The sequence below is a fragment of the Schistocerca americana genome, chromosome 1 (genome assembly GCF_021461395.2).
Source record: "Schistocerca americana isolate TAMUIC-IGC-003095 chromosome 1, iqSchAmer2.1, whole genome shotgun sequence".
NCBI classification, from domain to species: Eukaryota; Metazoa; Arthropoda; class Insecta; order Orthoptera; family Acrididae; genus Schistocerca; species Schistocerca americana.
The window spans coordinates 658,770,454-658,780,228 of record NC_060119.1 but is presented as its reverse complement, the minus strand read 5'-3'; the positions used below and the strand labels follow the sequence as shown (position 1 = coordinate 658,780,228).

The window sequence follows — 9,775 nt, the reverse complement described above, 5'->3', positions numbered from 1 at the left end:
TTACATCTCCTATAACAAGATCCTGTTAATTTTTCTGTAGGACTAATAGGTTGCGCGCAGTGAGCAAGGGAATATGAAAATCATTAGCGTGCCATTTGAAGGTGCTGCAGGTCCATAAAACCCATAGGTAGGAGCAGCTAATCATCCATTATACAAGGTGAACAAAAAATCCAAACATCGTAATTGTCTCCCATTGCGATTAAATTTGATTCATACAGCCTTACTCTGAAATGGTGTAAAACTGTACTGCCTGTGAAGTCACCGTAAGGCTCGGCGGCGCTTCAACCGGCAAGGTGTCGACACATGCAGAAAAAGGGTGTGAGCTCGTGTGAGATTTAAATTTCACCACAAACCTGCCCAACGCCATTGTGGACGTGTCGCACGATGAGAAGATCATCACATTTCCTCTTTTTCACGTTTCTCTCACTTTTCATCGCTTCTTTTGACGCCTCTGAGATGAAGATCAGAAGCGCGACCCAATGTTGAAATCACGCGGTTTTCTTATGAGTGGCCGAGAAAAACTTTCTAGATACTCTGGCGGTCAGGATCGGCACGAAAAGTGCTTAAGGGGGGGGGGGGGGTGGCATAAAGGGCGTCAATGAAACCACCCCTTTGCTTGGAGCGTTGATTCTCATACATTTCGCTGCAGAAACGAGAGTTTACAGTGTGATGATAAACAGGACGACATTGTTGGCAACGTTTGATATTCCTGACACCTCACGGACGATTCACCCCTTCTCTATGGGCATCGTGGGCCAGCAAACCCATTGGAATGATCTGACCCCTTCGACGAAATGTTTACGTGATCAGCAACTGTATTTATGCTCATTCAGTCCTCCTGTTTAGCGATCTTCTATGACATGATCATGGAGGAGTGCAACATTGACATGTGAGTGAATAAAGTACAAATGGTACCTCTAAGGTCCACCACTGCGACAGTACCTTCGTTGCCATTCACGCACCTTTGTTGGTTACTTTAAATATGTACCTGTCAGGAACTTCAACATTCATTTGGCTGACTGGTGCCTCACGGCTGCTTTAGCGCCTAAGGGCAGGCAGTCCCTTCGAAATGCCTTGGGTTGCCTGATTTCAGTCGCTAGAGCAGCCAGGAGGCACCACTTAGCCAAATTGGTGTACCCTGACAGGTATATTTTTAAAGTGCTCAACAGAGGTGAGCATGTGGCAACGAAAGTGTTCTTGAAAATTTTGGACCGACATAGGAGGGTGCAAAACAGGTGAAAAATCATAAACAACCTCTGCGGCTGTGGGTCAGGTTCAAATTTCATCGAATGTTTTTGAACGGTCCCTAGTGTTTCCACCCCATATACCAGAGCAGAAATTGCCATTGTGTTACACTTCAAAGGTGTCAGATCACATGTAGGGGACCACACCTCCACGATGTCCTTAGAGTAGCGTTGAATCTTCCAGGGGGTGTCAGTAACGTCGAATGTCGGCAAGAACGCACAGTGCACTGTCGTTTTCGACTGCTAAATGCGTGGAAAACAGTGTCGCAGGGAAAGGGGTGGTTTCATGGACGCCCTTTATGCCACCTCCTAAGGGTTTCTCGTGTCGATTCTTAATGGCGGTGTGTACGACACGTTTTCCTTCGCCATCCATAAGAAAACCATTGGGCGTCGTGGTTCTCCGTTCCATCGCAGTGGCGTCAAAAGAAGGGGTGAAATTGGGGGTAAGACGGGGTGTGACGACATTCCTCCCGTCATGTGACACGTCCACAGAGGCGCAGGGAGGAATTGTGATGGAATTTAGTGTTAATGTGACATCATTAACGGTCCTCAAAACCCACATGAACTTCTCAGCTATGGTCTTTTTTTCGCATATTTCAACACCTTGATGTTTAAAGTTTTGCCGACCCCTGAGGTGAAGTCGCAGGGCACCACGCTTTTGCACCATTACGGAGGAAGATCGTGGGCACCTTTGAACCAAATTTCAAACATATCTGTCACAATGGCAGACAATTAGGTTTTTTTTAAAAAAAAAAGTTATATTATTTGCGCAGTGTATTTTAAAAATGGGCGGAGAAGCCGAGTAGTAAAGTGGGTGCTGGAAAGTGAATGGATTTTGTGAAGCACATACCTGTAAACTAAAAGGTTTTTGTGACCTTGTAAAATAATATATTCGAGAACTCTCAGTAAAAAAACTAATATTAAGTTCTTCTTGCTAGGGTCTTGTAAATTTTTTGTGACGTCATGGTCGTCTTTTGACGTAAAATTGTTTATTTTTGGAACTCCATGTTACAGTTTCCACTATGTGGCCATTATCAGTTGTAAATAACTGTGCTTTAGCACATATCCAACCCTCAGAATGATCTGACCTAATCTGACAAAGAAGCTGGTTTCATCGCATTTTGTTCCTGATTACGACTTCTTGTGCATATTGCACTCTTTGAATAAGATTGTGAATTTGTTGTTCATACTCTGAACTGTTTTTGGTCGCGTATGCAATATTTGATAGCGAAAATGATAATTTTTTGTGTCATATGAAACAGAAACTGGTTTTGTCTCATACTACAGAAGTATTATGCAGTTCGTTTGACTACTTTTCGGCAGTAGTGAGCCGGTTATCAACATATACGCATCTGACAGCAGTGTACGTACTCTGTTTGACGTATTTGACACCTCTGTGCCTTGCTGATACAGTTACGGCTTTTATTTCATTGTACTTAGTATTGTGTGGGAGCGTCTTTTCCGTGAGTTTACCTCCATGTTTTCAAAGGCCAGATCGGAATGTGGCACATGTAGTGGCTTTATGATTCACGTATCGACTCTCTGAAGATGGCAATACAACATTGCCGAAATTAGTGATTAGGATATGTATCAACTGCGACCTGGGCAATCAAACGTTTATTTGGAAGATTTTTTACGTATCACATACATGCATTCCATGTCGCGCAAGCACATATCGTACCTACTATATTGCATGACATTGTAAGGTGTCAGGCAAATCCAACACCATCCATGAAAACCCTGACATGATAAGCAAATCCAGTAGTATGTCACATAGCTCCGAATAAATCGTGACATTAAATTAACCAAAGCAATACGAGTAACGAGTGAGCAAATGGAATACCACAGACTAACACAAGAATGCCTAAATGCATGTCATACCTTCCCACCGTGAGACAGACGCAGTTCCAAGGGAAGACACGAGAACAGAAGCCGAGAGCAGAACCGTGTTAAGCTAGAAGGCCCTATGATAAGGGACGGACACCCACGTCTCCAGCTAACCACCAGGACCACCCCCCAGCCCATGTTAAAAGGTAGAGCCCTCCAGAAGAACAGTATAGATCTTACGATAACACTAAAAGGGCCACACCAGCCGCAAGTTTTAGCGTGAGACTTTTTCGCGTCTCTCTTACGTTGCAAACGTTAAAAACATTGCCCCACCACGAGAAGTAACCGCCAGGACCACCCCACAGCCCATGTTAAAAGATAGAGCCCTCCAGAAGAACAGTATAGATCTTACGATAACACTAAAAGGGCTACACCAGCTGCAAGTTTTAGCGTGAGACTTTTTCGCGTCTCTGTTACGTTGCAAACTTTAAAAACATTGCCCCACCACGAAAAGTATAACGTTTCTCATTGGATAGACAGAATTTTTGTAGGTGGAGCTTAAGGTTAACATTGAGACCCTGATTGGTCAGCTGAAAACACAGCCAGATAGTTTTTTTAAACCAACTTCGGTAAATTGTAGTAACGAGAAGTTAGGGGAGAGTTGCTTCGGAGACGACGAGCTGTACGGAGCTGCGCCGGCCGCCGCCCCCTGCCGAACACCGACAAGGTAATGAACGCACGCGATGCCGCATTTTTGAGCGCATAAGGCTTCACTCAGAACTGCAGAAGTCTCATCTGTTACATCCCCGTTTTGTGTAATACTAGTGTCGATCGTCAATTAAAGCTCATGGTATTCACATTTGCTACGTAAGTTAAAATCTGAAACGCGATGATTTTTCTGTTATATAATTATTGAGAAGCCACATCAGCCACTGTAATTTACGACAAGTTAGATAAGTAATTAAAGATAATTGAGGGTCACTGTAGGCCATTTTGATAGTTTTCTCTTTTGTGAAACTTAATTTAAACATAGATTATAGATGTGATATGGCGTAGGTCATCCTTCGATCCATTGTAGATCTTGGAAACCCATTCAGGGAATATTCGTTCACATTTTTGTTGAACGCAGTTGGTTTTTATCATCCTGTATTAAAACATTTCCTTTTATCAATAGTACAATTTATAAACAATGTTTTGTGAGTAGAATAAAATTTCCAATGGTAAAATTAACTGCTTTTTCGACGTTATTTTACCAGCTAACTAAAAATAGGAAAGCCTTGAACCCCTTCCACTAAATTTAGTTAGTATTAAGATTCTTTTACAGGGAGTGCAGTGGAGCTGACGCTGAAATCATTAAGTATTTGGTTATATCATCGCTAGTCTCACTGAACTCTTCTGAACTCTACATGTCATGTGTGGTCTGGCGTCTCCTTACCAGCAACAGGTCCCAGGTTCAAACTAGTCAATTTCCTAAAAAACACGCTCAGAGCGTCGTTGCGCGAAAGTGGTAGGGAGACACGACATAGAACAACAGACACCACGCGGAATGTTAGAACATAAACATTAACATATGTGTGCGAGAAGGAATAGTTTCTACATATGTTACTTGGCAGTGATACATCATCCGAAAGTTATTTTTGCACAACAGTCTATATTAAAGCTCTTTGAAAGATGTTAATACTTCTTCTATAGTATTTTATGGTGAGTAAAATGCTATATACTTTCAAAATTTGTTATGTAGCATGTGGATAGTAACGCCACATATCGGCTATTGTGCAACGTCTTGTACATTGAAATGGAAGACGGACTTCCACAAAGGAACATATAATATTTGCAAATGAACTAATTTCCTCCATTTTGTTAAAAATCCCACCGTAATCATGCGTTATGTCCAAGGTCATAAGTTAGTAGTCGTCTATACAGAGCATCTGCAATATCCCAGACAGTTCATCCATTAGTACAGCCATTTTAGCACTGGCAAATTCCACTTTACATTTGGACTGGAGGAAAGGAAAGGAAAGGAAAGGAAAGGAAGTAGCCTGGTAGAATTTTGTATAGAGCATAGTTTAATCATAGCTAAAATTGGTTTAAATATCATGAAAGAAGATTGTATACATGTAAGAGACCTGGAGACACCGGAAGGTTTCAGATTGATTATATAATGGTAAGACAGAGATTTCGGAACCAAGTTCTACACTATAAGATATTTCCAGGGGCAAAAGTGGTCTCTGACCAAATATGAACTGTGCTTCCTTGCCGCTTTTTTCCATTATGCCCCTTGCTGCCACAATGTCTTACCCTTGTAGGAGAAATAGCAGACACATTGACAGCTACAGGACGAAGTCAGCACCTAACATGTAATCAGAACTTACACTGCAGAGATTACTTTACCCAACCTACTACGTTTGCGTACTGAACAAGGGAAAAATTGTGCCATAATCTCTGTTTGATAACTATGAGAGATATATGACAGTGGTACCACTATGGTCACAATATCTTCTCCATATTTATCTGACATGGTTTCATGAGAAGTACTTTGTATTTCTTCCATGGAATCCCATTTGACTTCCCTGAGTGTTTCTGCTGTATCGATGCGATAAGATCCTAGCACCACGTCTCTGAATTCGAAGTCCAACGTCGTACCTTCTCGATTAGGGCTCTGAATCCTGGAACAATACTCCAAAATTGTTGTTTCCTAGAGATAATGTAATCGTTCCATTTGATGGCTGTTATGCTGCAATGTAAGTGGAAGTGATGTCATATTTCGACACTTAGGCCTAAAGTGGTAGATGTGATGTACGTGTACATAGAAACAAATGATTAAAATTTCAGAAAAAATTGATGATTCATTCAAGAGAAAGAGCTTCACCAGCTGGGCAAGTCAATAAGGCGATGGTCCATTATGCAAGCACTTATTCAGCTTGGCACTGAAAGTCGTTGGATCTTTCTGAGGGATATCATGCCAAAGTCTGTCCAATTGTGGAGTTAGATCGTCAAAATAGTGAGACAGTTGGTGGGCCCTGCTGATAATGCACCACTCGTTCTCGATGTGGGAGAGACCTGGCGACTTAACTGGCCAAAGCAGAGTTTGGGAAGCACGGAGACAAGCAGCAGAAACCCTCGCCGTGTACGAGCGGGCGTTATCTTGCTGAAATGTAAGCCAATGATGACTTCCCATGAATGGCATCAAAATGGGGAGTATAGTATCTTCGACGTCCCCCTGCGCTGTAAGGGTGTCGAGGATGTTAACCAAGTGGGTCCTGCTACGACATGAAATGATACCTGACACCGTCACTCCTGGTTGTCGTACTCGTACGATGTGGCGGGCGACAGTCAGGCTGGCACACCACCGCTGTCCTGGGTGTCTCCAGACACGTCATCGGATCTTAATTCGAAGCGGGACCCATCACTGAAGACAATTCTGCTCCAGTCAATGAGACTCCAGGTCGAAGAAGTGTTTGGAGACGCCCTGGACAGTGCTGGGATACACAAAATGGTATTGACGTCATCAGATAGTGTGTGCATTGTATGTAGGTTATGAAACAGTGTGTGTATGGTGCGTGTAGTGTGTGCAGTGACGGCGTGAGAAATTAATGAACAGTCTAGCATTACCCTTTTACGTTATTAAATAATTTATTTGTAAAATAGTATTGTCCTCTATAGACAAACGAATTGAGGTAACGCTCTAGCAAATAGTGTTGTTGTATTCGTGGGGGTTGAGGCTTCAGTCTTCATCCAGCCATCCTGATTGAGATTTTCCGTGGTTTCCCTAAATTACTTCAGGCAAGTGCCAAGATCATCCCTGCTATAAGGCCACAGTCGACCTTCCGTCCCACACTCATCATACTAGACTTGGAAATACGTAACTGTCACTATACGTGTGTCACAATATTTTTGTTGTTCGTAAATTATAATACCGTGATAGTAGCCTTGTAGAAGTGATCTACACATGAATAAAACTACTGCTACTGTAAGTATGTCCGCTCGAGTTGCATGTAACCTAATGTTCGTAACAGTTCTGATGTGCTGGATCCCGTGATGCAGGGCTCCACCGAACCTTACCGCTCACTGACAAGTAGGTCTTTGCGCGTTAGGGAATCGCTACTCACAGATTATTTCGACATTAAACTGCAATTAATAGTAGCCGTAACGCTGTACTCTGGTTGCTAGGTCATACCAATATCAATTTTTCTAATAACAACCATAAAATTCTGGTCGCCATAAGTGGCTTACATGCCTGGAAATATATTTTCTTTCGGTCAGTGTTCCGTCCGAGACAAAATAAGGTTACATTAGTACATAATTAAACCTAAGAAAACTGCACATTATGACATGTCATTCCAAATGAGGAGGCAAGATTAAGGTAGAATTCAAACAAAGGGAACAAGTGCTACAACTTCTCCTGCAATGTGATAACGAAAAGCACATTTTCTAACCGAGCAGTGAGTGATTAATTCTACACATTTTTACGAGAAGCCAAGAGTAATTTCACCAATACAGGATGGAGTTCCGTTTTCCACGACAGACACCTTACTATTCACTGAACACCACGATAACTATACTGAAATTTAACTGTCTCTCCCAAAGCTGCATTCGATCCATCGCACAACACAGCGTCCTTACCGTGACAAACTGCAGTTGATGCAGCAGCCGACGTACTGTGGCTGAGAGGTGTGCCCGCGGAGCGTCAGTAGGCAGCATGTGGAAGTCGCTTGCTAATGATGTGCATCCGCACGCCGTCGGTGCGGCCAGATGAAATTGACAGTTCTTCTCCGCGACAACGGCTAACTACACTGACGGAAAGAAAACGCAACGTCAAAAAATACTTAACGCAAAGTAATAAAATTTCGGGAATACATTTGTCTAGGCAATAGATTTAAGTAATTACCATTGCAAGATCAAAAGTTGAAGTAAGCGCGAGACAAGCCGTCGCAGAAATGAAATGCTGGTACATTAATAACTAGTAAAATTTTGGAAATTTGTGGTAAGGGCTTATGGGACCAAACTACTAAGGTCATCAGTCCCTAAGCTTACGCACTACTTAATCTAACTTAAACTAACTTACTCTGAGGACAACACCCATGCTCGAGGGAGGATTCGAACTTCCCATGAGGTGAGCCGCGCGGACCGTGACAAGGTGCCTCAAACCGCGCGGCTACCACGCGCGGCAATAACTGGTGTGACCGTCAGAATGTTGAATGGAAGCATGCAAACGTTCATGCATTGTGTTGCAGTTTGTAGGATGGAGTTCCATGCCTTTTAGACTTGGTCGGTGAGTACAGGGACAGTTACTGCTGTCTTTAAATGACGCTAGTATTGTCGTCCGATGATATCCCATATCTGTTCGATTGGAGACGAATACGGTGATCGAAAGCCAAAGCAACATGTCGACACTCTGTAGAGAATGTTAGGTTGCGGAGGCATGTGGGCGAACGTTATCCTACTTCTAGAATGCTCTTCATGAATGGCAACACAACAGGTCGAATCACCAGATTGAGGTATAAATTTGCAGTCAGATTGCGCGGGATAACCACGACAGAGCTCCTGCTGTCCTACACCGTAACTCCAGTTGTAGGTCCAATATGTCCAGCAAGTATACCCGATGGTTGCAGGCCTTCAACTGACCTTCTTCTGACCAACACACTGCCTTCACTGGCACCGAGGTAGAACCAGCTTTCACCGGAAAACACAACAGACCTCCACTCTGCCCACCAATGAGCTCTTGCTTGACGCCACTGAATTCGCAAATGGCGGTAGATTGGGTCGCCAACGGTCTTGCCGCAGTGGTAACACCGGTTCCCGTCAGATCACCGAAGTTAAGAGCTGTCGGTCTGGGTTAGTACTTGGATGGGTGACCATCCGGTCTACCGAGCGCTGTTGGCAAGCTGGGTGCACTCAGCCCTTGTGAGGCAAACTGAGGAGCTACTTGATTGAGAGGTAGCGGCACCGGTCTCAAATCTGACTTACGGCTGGGAGAGCGGTGTGCTGACCACATGCCCCTCTATATCCGAATCCAGTGACGCCTATGGTCTGAGGATGACACGGCGGCCGGTCGGTACCATTGGGCCTTCATGGCCTGTTCGGGAGGAGTTTAATTTTTTTTTTAGTTAGATTGGGTCAGTGGAAAGCACATTACAGGGGACATGGGTCGGACCTGTTCTTGAAGTAACCGTTGTATCACTGTGATTCGAAATGCTGCTAAAATTGCTGCTGCAGATGCAGTACGATGCGACAGAGTCGTACCCCAAATACTATGGTCTTCCCCCACATACCGAGCGGGGTGGCGCAGTGGTTAGACACTGGACTCGCATTCGGGAGGACGACGGTTCAATCCCGCGTCTGGCCATCCTGATTTAGGTTTTCCGTGATTTCCCTAAATCGCTCCAGGCAAATGCCGGGATGGTTCCTCTGAAAGGGCACGGCCGACTTCCTTCCCCATCCTTCCCTAATCCGATGAGACCGATGACCACGCTGTCTGGTCTCCTTCCCCAAACCAACCAACCAACCAACCAACCAACCAATCTTCCCCCACATGGCGTACGTATGACCGTACATACTGGTGATTACTGTTGCCAGAAATCATATACAGTGGCTGCATTCCTGCCATGTTTTTCTGCAATATCGCAGAAGGAACATCTAACTTCCCGTAGCCCTACTACACGATCTTGTTCAAACTCAGTGACATGTTGATAATTGGGTCTATG

The 9,775-nt window shown here is 43.9% G+C and overlaps 1 pseudogene; it reads left to right on the top strand.

The window, feature by feature from the left end:
• Positions 1–8,836: 8,836 nt before the first annotated feature.
• LOC124557581 lies at positions 8,837–8,954 on the top strand (annotated as a pseudogene).
• The last annotated feature ends 821 nt before the right edge of the window (positions 8,955–9,775 follow it).